Consider the following 12,808-nt stretch of genomic DNA (forward strand, 5'->3'; position numbering starts at 1 on the left):
CCTACCTGGATTAGGTGGCTGTCGTTTCCCATGACTCTAATCTCACCACATGGTAACACAAAGAGATTCCCTAAAGGATCACATGACTCAAGACACAGTCTTCCTTCCCTCCACTGTAGAGAAGCAATCCAATTCTGCTTGGTTATCTGGACCAATCACTCCACCTAACACCGTTCCTCCATTATTAGACTTTTAGATAAAAGACATTAGAACCCCAAAGAGCCAGGTATATGTCAGAATATTCAGTAGAATGTTTGTTGTGCCTCCTGGCAGGAATAATTCTTCCCCAACATGCATAACTTCTAAATCAGCAGAATTTAAGTCATGAGAATAGAATTCAAAAATCATCATTTAGATCACTAGGGGTCTTAGTGACAGTGTCCTATTCTTTATAGAAGCTTCTCAGTTTCAGTAGGTCCCATTTATTCAATGTTGCCCTTAATGTCTGTGCTGCTGGGGTTATACCTAGGAAGCAATCGCCTGTGCCCATATGGTGTAGGGTACTTCCCACTTTCTCTTCTATCAGGTTCAGTGTGTTCAAATTGATATTGAGGTCTTTGATCCATTTGGACTTGAGTTTTGTGCATGGTGATAGATATGGGTCTATTTTCAGTCTTCTACAGGTTGACATCCAGTTGTGCCAGCACCATTTGTTGAAGATGCTTTCTTTCTTCCATTGTATACTTTTAGCTCCTTTATCGAAAATGAGGTGTTCATAGGTTTGTGGGTTAAAATCTGGGTCTTCTATATGATTCCATTGGTCGACGTCTCTGTTTTTATGCCAGTATCACACGGTTTGCATTACTGTAGCTCTGTAATAGAGTTTGAAGTCATGGATGGTAATGCCTCCAGAAGTTCATTTGTTGTATAAGATTGTTTTGGCTATCCTGGGTTTTTTGTTTTTCCATATAAAGTTGATTATTGTCCTCTCAAGATTTCTGAAGAATTTTGATGGGACCTTGATGGGGATTTCATGGAATCTATAAATTGCCTTGGGTAGAATAGATCACTAGGGGTGATAGTGAGTGGAACCCTGCCTTTTCACTATTGGCTTCTGGACCTGTTGTTCCTGGCTATGGCAGACACCATACTATATATTGAACAATGATTTAAAACACTTATCACCTTCTAGGGAATGTTGCCCAAGTCCTCTGAACTGTTGCCATATAATTGGCTCTGTAACTGTGTCTTCTAAAGGCCATTACGTTTCTCTACCAGGCCAGCTGCTTCAAAACGGTGGGGAATATGATCAGGTCAGTGGATTCTTACTTCTCTGGCTCTGAAATGAGTTCCTTGATCAGAATCAATACTAAGTGGAATAACATCATAGTTATCAAGACCTTCTGTAAGTCTACGAATGATTGTTTTTGGCAAAAGCAGTCTGCACAGAAAAAGCAAATCCATAACCAGAATAAGTACCTACTCCAGTGTCTTAGATTGGGATTCTATTGCTGTGAATATATACAGTGACTACAGCAACTCTTATAAAGGAGAACATTTAATTAGACATGACTTGCAGTTCAGAGTCTATTTTCAGTTTGTGAGGGAAGTAGGGCAGCATTCAGGCAGACTTTGTACTGGAAAGAAGCTGAGAGTACTACATCTTGATCTGAAGACAGCAGAAAGTGAACAGAGACTTCTTCACCCAACAATGCCACACCAGCTGTAATAAGATCACACCTCCTCATAGTGCCACCCACTATGAGACAAGCATTCAAACACAGGATTCTGTTGGGGACAACCACCACATCCAGTAAGGACAAACTACTCTCCTATTCAAGAAAAAAGTGGTAAAATGTGGTTAACTTGCCAACAGCTCACTGGCTAGTTACCTAAGAAAATAGTGAGCTATCTGGGGCTCAGTGTTGGTCTATGTTGCTAGCAGACCTGGCGTTCAGTGGCAGATGGAGCCAAGAAAGCCTTACTGACTGATGGTTCATGATATCAAACCTAAGCATAACCCTCATCCCTATCACCATGATTATTTTGTTCTTGGACCCTCTACATCCTGGTCTTATGTGAACTTGGCATACAGACAACTAAATTAAAAAAGGAAACTTTAATTTAAAATATGATTCCATACGATCAGGATTTAAGAAATTACTTAATTAGATTTGACGAAGGAGGGCCCACACCACTGTTGGTGGTTTCTTCCCTGGGCTGGTGGTTCTGTCAGAAAGCAAACTGAGCAAGGCAGGGAAAGCAAGCCCATAAGCAGCACCTCTCCAGGACCTCTGATTCAGCTCCTGCCTTCAGGTTCTTTCCCTTTTGAGCTCTTCTCCTAACATTCTGAAGTGATGAACAGCCATCTGGAGGTCAAAAGCCAAATAAACCCTTTCGTCCTCAACTTGCTTTTTGACTTACTGTTTCATCACAAACATAGAAAACCGTAAGTAATACAGGATGGAACCAGTGTAGCAGGGTATTGTCGTGACAGGCCTGATATGTTTTGGGAAGGATTATAGGACTTTGGATCTTGGACTAGAAAAGCCACTGGGTGCTGGGAACTCGGTGGAATGTTCTGTGGGCACATGGCAGATAACAATGTTGAAAGCAGTGCAGCTGATGGTGGCCTGGCTTGGGAAGTTTCAGAAAGAAGTTTATAGACTCAACAGGCACCCTTGGAGGAGCTAAATGGCAGAAAAGGAAACAGAATTAATATGACGGCAGGGGAGGGAACTTTGAACTGATTGAGTCTGTGTAGACTGAGGGAACTGGGTGCCCTTGACTGAGGTAGCTGACAGTTCTGGGAAGGTTTGCATGGCTCCTGGTAAGCAAAAATGCACCACAGGTGACCTTTCTCGTACATGGATCACCTGCATTAGGCCTCTTTTTACTCAAACAAAAGCCATCTTGTTAGGAGCAGCACCTCCATATTTGGGAAAGCAGCTTTGGATCTAATCCCAACCTGCAGAGTTTCTAACCCCACTGTGACACAAAAAACCACAGCTCTGAAACTAAAGAGAATGAGAGGTCCTTTCTTCTAGAGCCATTGTGTGTGAAAAGCATTCTGAGAACACAGATTTAGGTTAACCAATTTCTTGTGCCAACATGGAAGCAGTTTCGCGAGAACTTTATAGCTTAACCAAATGAAGCAAGTCACAAATCAAGGCAAGTTCAAAATGCAGGAGTGAGAACCTCAGAGAGGCAGGTGTATCAAGATGGGGGAAGCCTCTCTGCAAGCTGAAGATGCTGTGTGCTGGCATTCTTAGGGTTTGAAGGATGTCTATAATTAATAGATTGTATTGTCACAAGGTTAAATTCTGACACAGAAGGAGGCAAACATGGCTCTCCAGGGAGGCAGCACTTGAGGAGTCAGAGAAAAAGAATATAAGAATGTAGATTCCAGAAATAAAAATGTAGAAATAAAGAAATATAAAGTTATTCTACTAGGAGAGTAAGAACAGATTGTCAGCAGCTTTCTCAGTAGGCCAAATATTAACTATTAACATGGGTTATTCTGATTTACAACCCATAGCTCTATTTACAAGTCCAAAGCATCTCTCTGCAAACTGAGAGGTAGCCTACGAATATGAGCTGAGTCAACTTTCGGGAAATAGATAAATTACCTCTGGGTTATGCATTATCCCTATTATCTGAAACTGGCAGCTCAAACAGAGAGCACAGGGCTTCAGTAAACACTGCCTGGAAATACCAAGAAAGTCAACAGATTAAGTACAAATTAGTTTACCTAAATAACCTTGTTAATGGAGATTGTAAAATAAGTCAATCTGTATCTGAGTTTTACCATGAGATTGTAAAAATTTCTTTGTTTCGACCTCTTGCTTAGTGCCCCTACTATAAAATGGTGGGTTCAGAAAGCAGTCTTTGCAACAGCCTTACAAATTCCATCTCAGGCTGTGGTCTCTGCTAGCTGATAAGCTTTTTGTGTCCCATGGAGATTTTTTTTCATTTTAACTTTTCCTTTAATTTGGTTTCTAGAATAAAGTTTGCTTCTGGTTTTTAGACTTTATTGTCTGTCCCATCTTTACACGACCCCCCTGGACCCAACACCCTTAGCCCATGAGAAGGGAATTAGCCTCTGTTCCTGCAATGTTCCCATCTCTCTCCAGTACTGAAATTCAGATCAGTCATCCAGGATCTCCAGACACAGAATTCTCTCAGGGATTCCCCTTCAAGCCAGACAAGGCAGCTTCCCCTCAGATGTCTGATGCCAAAGAGGGCACAGGGACTTTCTATTTAGATTATGCTCATTGCTACTAGACAGGACGGTTACACGGATGCAGTATAGGTTTGTCTGTATTTAGGCCAGTGTTTATTAATGTGTGAGTTTCCTTAAAGAAGTCAGGGAACACAGTCACAGAGTTTTTTTTCTTTTCAGAGTGACTTAGAAATACAGAACAAATGTTAGCTGCAGCCCACCCAGATAAGAATTGGGGTGGGGATCTGCACACTCTCATTGCTCCTGAATGCCCTGAATATTCAGTAAGCTTGTTTACAATACCTTTGGGCAATGTCCCATCAGGTGGCTCTGTTAGCAGAAACCTGGAATGCACATTACCTGAAATCCTTCTATCGGCCCATTTCCAGTCTGAGCATACAGCACAGCCTGTATGTGCCAGCATTTCCCAAGAAGAGGGAGGAGTCCATGGTGGGAATAAATAGGCATCAGTGTGCAGAGGACAGGGCTAAGCAGTAGGAAGGCAGCAACGACCAACATCAGAACTCAGTTGTCCCAGGAGCTGCCAACAGGCATCAGCTCTCAGGTAATGTCAAGAATTCCTTGCCTTTGGGAACAGAGGAAGGACCTTCCTAGGACTGTGTGGTTCTGGTGATGACCTGGAGTCTTGGTTTGGAGGAGGGGTGATGAGTGGTTCCTGGGTCACTGAAGTGGAATCAGGGGACGTTTCTGGAAGGTACATAAATCTCTCCAGTTTGGGTCTTCATGTTTATGGAAGATGCAGGCACAATGAATATTGCTCCTGTAGACAGAATGGAGCCTGCTCCTTTCAGCACTCCATAGGGTGTACTGAGACCTTGTCTATCTTGCTTGGGGCTAAAGAAGCTAAGGAGAGACAGGAACGTCCCCCTGGAGGAGTTGACTTCCCCACCATGCTTAGAGTTGACAGGAGATGCCTTAAGGTCAGGAACCCAGTTACCTAGTAGGTCCCATGACCAAGCAGATGGCCTTCAGCCTCATCTATGGAAGGGAGGAAGCAATGGCTCAGCCACTGAGCCAGGCCTCCTGCTGCACACATGGAGCAGCCCCTTTCCTCTGGAAACAATTCTGACACAAAATAGTGTTCAGTGCTTCTCCAAAGAAATGCTTGCATCTGTAGGAAGTAAGCATGGAGTTAAGGCAGCCAACTAACTGAGGTCCCTGGCTCCTCTGCAGGAGAGTAACAGCCCTGGGGACAAGCAGCTTAGCTCCAGCCTTCTTCCCTCTGCCCCCTCCAATTCCTTCTATGCTTGTCTAGTCTTCTCTCCCCTCCACCTTCCATTTGGCTCCTCCTCCCTCCCTGGCTTTTCCTCCTACTATCTTGCTGCCCACCTTTCTTCCACTTTCGCACTCCTTGATTCGTCCGTTTCTCCTCTGTTTCCTCCCTCCCCTTCTTCCTCTCCCTTCCATGTATTTACCGTCCACTTTTTTTTGGACACCTGAGCAAAGGGACAGAGGCTTAAGGTGGGTGCCTTTGTTTATTGTAGTGAGCCGGACAGGATCGCCATTACAAGATGGCGCCGACATCCTGTCTTGTTGGAAATAAACAACTCCATATTTGGCTATGGCTTTGAGAGCTGCATGTCCCTGCTTCCCGCATGCAGGGTGGATGAGGATCCTTTAGCCTATCCCGATGCGGTCTGGTGTCAGCTGTTGGTGGCAGCCAATCACAGGGCGACCCGTGTGCCAATTCCCTATTTAAGCAGCTGCCTAAGCGCCCTCCACCCCCTTCGCTTCCTGCTGCCTCTCCCTTCCCTCCGTGCCCCTCTGCTCCCTGTTCCTCGTTTTCCCGCCCTCTCGTTTCTTGCTCCCCATCAATCAAGGGCACTCAAGTAAAAGTGTGATCTGAGTGGAATCCTGATGTGGTGGTCGTTCTTCCTCGCCAGACGAGAAGTCCGCCAGTTTACCATGATCAGAGGTCATCAACTGTAATTTTTTAGGATGCCTGTTGCCCCCACTCTAGTGTCATATGAAAGCATAGTCCTCAAGACATTCCCTACAACAAACCCTTTTATACCCATAATAAGTCAGATAATTGTGAATAATGGAACCTGTGTCACTCACCATGCTGCCCAGAGAGGTCCACACAGTGCCTTGCTACCACACAGCCATCCCAAGAGCAAAAACCAAATCTGGCCTAGGTGTCATCTTTCTTCCCACCAGCAGGCCTTTCAAGCCTGAGGTGCAAACCACCCTGTTTCCCCGGGCAGCACTAAAAGAACCTTCCCTATTTGTCCTTTTCCCTCCTGTTCCCAAGGGTGCCAAGGCTGTGTCACTACACCAGATTTATTCAGAACTACATCTCAATTTTTCTTCCGCAGGCTCAGCTTCATGTACCAGATTCAGTAAAGGGCCTTAGGTGTTCCCAGACTCACCAAGAGGATCTGTTAAGTCCTCTGCCAACTACTGCTGAAAGGGTCCTAAGTGTAGTGTGGAAGATGCAAAAAAACGAGGGTTCCCATCTAATGCATCTTTCTGCAGAGAGAGAATGAGAGAAGGCATTCTGATCAGACAGGGCTCAGCCCACCCTACACCCTGGTGCACTTCTGGCTTGCTCTGTGACTGGGGATGTCCATGGCCCACTCTGGATCTTGGTTCTCTGTAGGGTGATTCCCTGCTGCAGCTGCACTTCCTCCAGTGCTGATAACAGGGAGCACATGACAAGGCGCTGCCATCTGCAGGGCCAGAGCACCTCCATTGCACCTTCAAGGAGGCAGCAGGGGCTGCAGAGCAGGGCCAATTGCAGCCCTGTGGGAGAACACAGAGATGCTCACATCAGCATCTGACCCTCACAAAATCAAAAGTTCTTTCTTTTCAGCCTGGAGAACAGAGAAGATGATGGTCCCACTTGTAGCTCTGGGGCTCCTGATGGCAGGGATCTGCCCTGATCTTAGCTGCCAACAGGATGCTGAACTGCAGGAAGGCCAAATAAATGGCACACAAGTGGAGAGTCTAGCACTGGCCTCAACCAACACTGACTTCGCTTTCAGCCTCTACAAGGAGCTGGCTTTGAAGGATCCAGGTAAAAACATCGTCTTCTCCCCACTGAGCATCTCAGCTGCCTTGGCCGTCCTGTCCCTGGGAGCAAGCAACAACACTCTGCAAGAGATTCTAGAAGGTCTCGAGTTCAATCTCACAGAGACCCCTGAGGCAGACATCCACCGGGGCTTTGGGCAGCTCCTACTCATGCTCAGCCAGCCAGGGGACCAGCTGCAGATCAGCATAGGCAATGCCATGTTTGTTGAAAAGCACCAGCAGATCCTGGCAGAGTTCAAGGAGAAGGCAAGGGCGTTGTAGCAGGCTGAGGCCTCAAGTGTCGACTTCCAGCAGGCTCATGAGGCCAAAAAGCTCATCAATGACTATGTGAGGAATCAGACCCAGGAGAAGATTAAAGAACTGATCTCAGACCTGGATAAAGACACAGTAATGGTGCTGGTGAACTACTTCTACTTTAAAGGTGAGGATGGGCACTGGGTGACTTGTGAAGTGAAAAGATATTGACTGGGAACTTTGTATCCATACACTGACCCCTTAAAAGGAGAAACTCACAACCTGGAGACATGGGTGACTCATATCTCTCTACCCACAGCCCCTACTTCTCCCCTAGGGATTTTTGGATATAGTTGTGGTTCCTGGCACATGCTCTTCAGAAGACCTGAGGTCTTCAGTCTAAGAGTGTTGAATTTGACTGTGACTTAAACTTACTCACTAGCAGAATGAATAGATCCCGAGTCCAGTCCTTCCTGAGTGTGCAGAAGCTGTGATTTCTTCTGAAGAGACTGGGTCCCTCATTCTTCCCACTCCAGCATCTCTAATATGCTCCTGTAGAAGGAGTCCATCCCTGCTGGAGAGTCTGTTCCTGGGAGGGTTCCAGTGTGCTGGGGACTCCGTGACCTAAGGAGTGTGCCTGCCCACACCTAGGAGAGGAAAGTAGCATGGCCCATAAGCCCTGAAGAGCCCTGCAGGCCTTTCCCACACAGGACCTCTCCCTTGAGACATTTGTGGAATGAGCTGGACCTGGGCTGGGAAAGCAGGGATGCAGGAGACTAATAAGAGGGCAATGTCAGCCAAGACATGTTTAGTGCATGGGTGCTTCGGGAATTCTGCTTCTGCAAACTAACTAGCCTAACAGCCTGAAGGTCAGAATCCCCAAGACACATGTCGGGGCCAACGAGTCTGAAGAGAATGGGTGCAAGGGAGTTGGGAGACACAGCTGGAGTTGTAATGGCTAAGGATAGTGAGGGGACCTCCAGAGCCTACACCCACAACACCTTGCCTGATAGAGACCAGGGCCCAAGGTGACAGCACAGAACTGGTGCCTGACAGAAATCCTGATGTAATCAGATAGGGGTGGATCTGGGTTAGATTACAGATAGTCCAGGGCTGGCTGTGAGACCATGGGCAGAAAATCAAGGTGGCTATGGACAGAATCAATGACTAGGAGGACAGAGGACATGAGGACAAGTTGGCGGCCAAGCTGCTGTGAGCTGGGATTGGTGGAAGCAGAGTGATGAGCTGAAGGATGGCTGGGTTGTCTTTCTAAGCCCAGGACCCTAGAACCAAGACTGCTTGTCTGTGAGTTGGGGATGCTTGTTAAGGCTACTAGATCCCAGCCCAAGAGGTTGTTTCAGTACCAAGTCCTTCAGGGTGAGTTGGTAATGGGAACATAAACTAAGAATTCAAGGTAAGTCAGGACAGGATATTGTGGAGGTGGCCATAGCCCCTGTGTGAGCTGTAGACATATTACTCACATTTAGCCCACAATCTGTGAATTCAGGGATTGTTCATGGTGTGGGAGAATTCAGTCTGTTTTGTCTTGTTTTTTCTAAAACCTGTTCCAAAAGCCATTGCCTTTAGACATGGTTTCTCCTGAGGAAGAGGGGCTCCCCAACTCTCCCAAAAAAGCAATGGCATCACTTTCATCTCATGTCTCCCCTACACTACCCATGCCCAGAACCCTAAGAGTTGCCCAGGAACTCAAGTAGGAAGGTTTTGGTTTTGAATTTCCTCTTTCCAAACCAAGCTTGGAGACTCTTCTCACCTTTGGGAGCTTGTCCACCTACAAGTGTTGTTTTTTTTTTTTTTCCAATCCAGCATCCCCCGCCCTGAATTGTTGAAAATGGATTGATGGCTGTCACAACTTAGAAGCTGGGCAGAAATAGGATAGAGTTGGAGTCTCTCAGTTACTGATGACCCCTTTCATCTTTAGGAAAATGGAAGACGCCCTTTGAACCTCGAGATACTTTGGGGTCCATGTTCCACTTGAACAACACAAGGTCTGTGGAGGTGCCCATGATGAATATTAAGGAGCTGATCACACCCTACTTCCGAGATGAGGATCTGTCCTGCACCGTGGTGGAGCTGATGTACATAGGCAATGCCAGCGCCCTGTTCATCCTCCCTGATGAAGGCAGGATGCAGCAGGTGGAAGCCAACCTGAAACCAGAGACCCTGAGGAAGTGGAGGGACTCTCTGAGTTCCAGGTGTGTGTCTGCAGGACCCAGATCTTGTATGCCTCCCCAGCCTAGTCTCTGCCCATTGTCCCTGTACCTCAGAATCTCACTAATACCTGTATAATGGTTGGAGAGTAGGCAGGGGCAGGAGGAGTGCAGGTGAGTTTCCCTCTGCAGACTAGGGAGTTGAGGGAATTTTACTGTTGTTTTTGTTGTTCACAAGATGACATCACCAGGAGCAGGAGCTGAGGATTCTTCTGTGTCTACCAGGCTGTAGTTACAAACAAATTCGAATGGGTTTTAGAAGGCAGAGGGAGTGAAGGTGAGATGACGTCAGCTCTGAGAATCAGCTCTGCCCTGTGCAGCCATCTCATCCCATCTCATTACTAATTCATTCACCTGTAGTGCAATGATGACTTGAAGACCTACTGTGTGACGTGTTCTGATTGAGATCCATAGAATATATCAGAGATTAAAGCACAAAATTTCTTATCAATGTGGGCTCATCTTACAATTGAGGAAGAGAGGGGGAGAGCTAGGATCAGATGGGGTTTGCAGATGGAAATAGGTAAATCATTAGATGAGGTCTGTGGGTCCACACGACAAGGGAAGGACTGCATTTTGTGGTTCTGGGTTGAAAGCACTTTTGGAAAGAAAACAGCTGGTACCATGCCTTGCTGTCTTGCTTTAGGAAATCCTAGAGCCAGTAGCACTTAAGTTATCTGCCCACTGGGGTGTGGCCTCTTATACTATTAATGCCAATGTAAAGTGTGCATTTGGCTTCTTTTTTGGCTGCTGGATTCAGCTGGTGTTCTCCGCTCCAGCAGAGGATATTGATTTGTGAGTCTTCCTCTAAATATTTAACCATCTATTATTCTCAGTTCTGAGCTAGTGTGGGATTTCTTTTAAGCATCCTTCACTACCTTTCCAGCATCGTTGGACAATTAATGCAACAGGAAAAACAAAATTATGTCGTGTAGGCACGAATGGAAAGAGAGCTTTTCCTGCTGAGAGGACAGTGCATACATGTGGCCTGGCTAGAGTGTGGTTTGAGGGGGAACATTTCTCTCTCCATTCTCAGGATGATCGAGCTCTCCCTGCCCAAATTCTCCATCTCTACTGACTACAACTTGGAGGGCATCCTTCCACAGCTGGGCATAAGGGAAGTCTTCTCTACACAGGCTGACCTGTCTGGGATCACAGGGACTAAGGACCTGATAGTCTCTCGGGTAAGGCAAGACACACTGGGTGGTTCCCATTGGTGCCTGAATGCGAGTGATGAATGCCAAGTGTATGGAAGAAGGCAAATGTGTGAGACTGTCTACATTTCTGAGATTCCCTCATCCTGGGAGGTCAGATTGCAGCCTAGATACATATATTATGCTGGATGCCAAGTAGTCAATCCCTGCTCAGCCCCCTGAACAAATCTCGCCGAGAATCATTTTTGGGAAGGAGCCTGTGCTTGGTCTTAGACCATCACTTGCACCAACCAGTGCTGTTGAGCAGATGCCACCCACATTCCACTGCAGGACAAACCACTTCCAGTCTCAGCTTCTTCACTGCACAGCTGGCCCAGAACTTCCTGATTAGCACACAGAACCATATCAGTAAAGGAAATACCAAGGACTGGAAGGCAGTTGTATTTAAAAAAAAAAAAAACCTTAAGAAAAGGTGAGAAGATGACTTAGGTCTTCACACTGCATTCCCAGATGCACATCCTAGCAATGCCTAGTTTTCTCTCCAGTGCCCACTCAGATTCCCGGGCTCTGATCTGGGGTATGGCAGTCTGGGAAAGAGAAGCCAGGCTATGATTACTACTGCTGTGTGTCCCAAAGACTCTGGAGCAGGAGGGATGCTGAAACCTGCACTGGCTAACAGCACACTAGATATTCCCGGTGAATCTCATGAGAAGCTGTCTGTGGAGTAAGGACAGGCAGTGCCTATACCCATCCTGCAGTGCTTACTGGGATTCAGGGCTGCAGAGATTCTCAGAGATCCAGGACGTGTGTCATCTCACACCCTGAGCAGAGACTTGGAAACACAGGGGTAGAGCTCATGGCAGGAACAAACGCTCACCAGTGTCTGAGGCCAGCAGTCAATGCTTGCTCCAGGAATCTCCTCTCCTGCACTTCCTGGTCTCTAGTGAGTGATGTCTTTCTCCTACAGGTGGTCCATAAGGCTGTGCTGGACATGGTTGAGACAGGCACAGAAGCAGCGGCTGCCACGGGAGTGGTGGTTAAAATGAAAATGGTTCCAATAATGAATATGTTGAAAGTGAATTTCAACAGGCCATTCCTGATGATTATCTCTGATAGAAATACCCAAAGTTCACTTTTTTTTGGCCAAAGTCACAAATCCCAAGGAAAACTAGAGCTTCCTAAGTGGTGATGCTTCCTCCTGGGAGCCAGGGATTAAGCCTGTATGTGGGTCTCTATGTGCATTTTGGCCTCCATGCTCTGATTGGTTGTACGTGCCTGAGTGGACAGTGGCAGAGACTAACTGTATGACTCCACCATGCACAGGGCCTGTGGACAGACAGTGTCAGACTCCCCATAATCTTGGCTACACAATATCATATTTCTTAGACTGAACTCTGACTCTGTGGCTCCTCCCTGCTGCCTCTCTTGTATGAGCCTCTACACAAAGCCTGGGCCCTGGCAGGAAGGCTCAGCCCCTACCTGTGCTATGGTTATATCTGCTTTAAGCTTCCACGGGCTTCGTGGGATGATTCAAGCTATAGACTCATTCTGTGGACCTCAGGCTCAGAACTGAGAAGGGAACCTGCTGTCCTCTGTGTGTTTCCAGCATCTGAAGCCAGTGTGTGCCCAGTTCCTGCCTCAAACTTTTCCTCACCCAGCTCTGCCACCCAGTGTCCCTTCAGGGCCTCCGGGGCCTGCCCACATCTGGCACTGTTGTGGAGAACCTTCTTCTGCATGGAGTCAATTGGTCAGCTCAGCTCCTTTCATCTACTCTACCTACTGGGGGCAGAGGAGCCTTTTCCTAGGTTTCCCACTGGCCAACAACAAACAATGGATGCCACCCCTTCCTTACCCAAAATGCAGGACTTTCACAAAATGCAATAAATGTATAACTGCACATAAGTGACCAGGCTGTGTTCACTCAGCTTCAATTGGCAGAGGTGTGGCTCTAGTGACAACAGATTAGTAGAAATTGT

At 46.8% G+C, this 12,808-nt stretch overlaps 1 pseudogene; it reads left to right on the top strand.

The window, feature by feature from the left end:
* Positions 1–7,018: 7,018 nt before the first annotated feature.
* On the top strand, positions 7,019–12,004 carry LOC121434398 (annotated as a pseudogene).
* The last annotated feature ends 804 nt before the right edge of the window (positions 12,005–12,808 follow it).

This window comes from Microtus oregoni, unplaced genomic scaffold (assembly GCF_018167655.1).
Source record: "Microtus oregoni isolate MIOR12 unplaced genomic scaffold, Mior012 000043F_ref0000047, whole genome shotgun sequence".
Lineage (NCBI taxonomy): Eukaryota > Metazoa > Chordata > Mammalia > Rodentia > Cricetidae > Microtus > Microtus oregoni.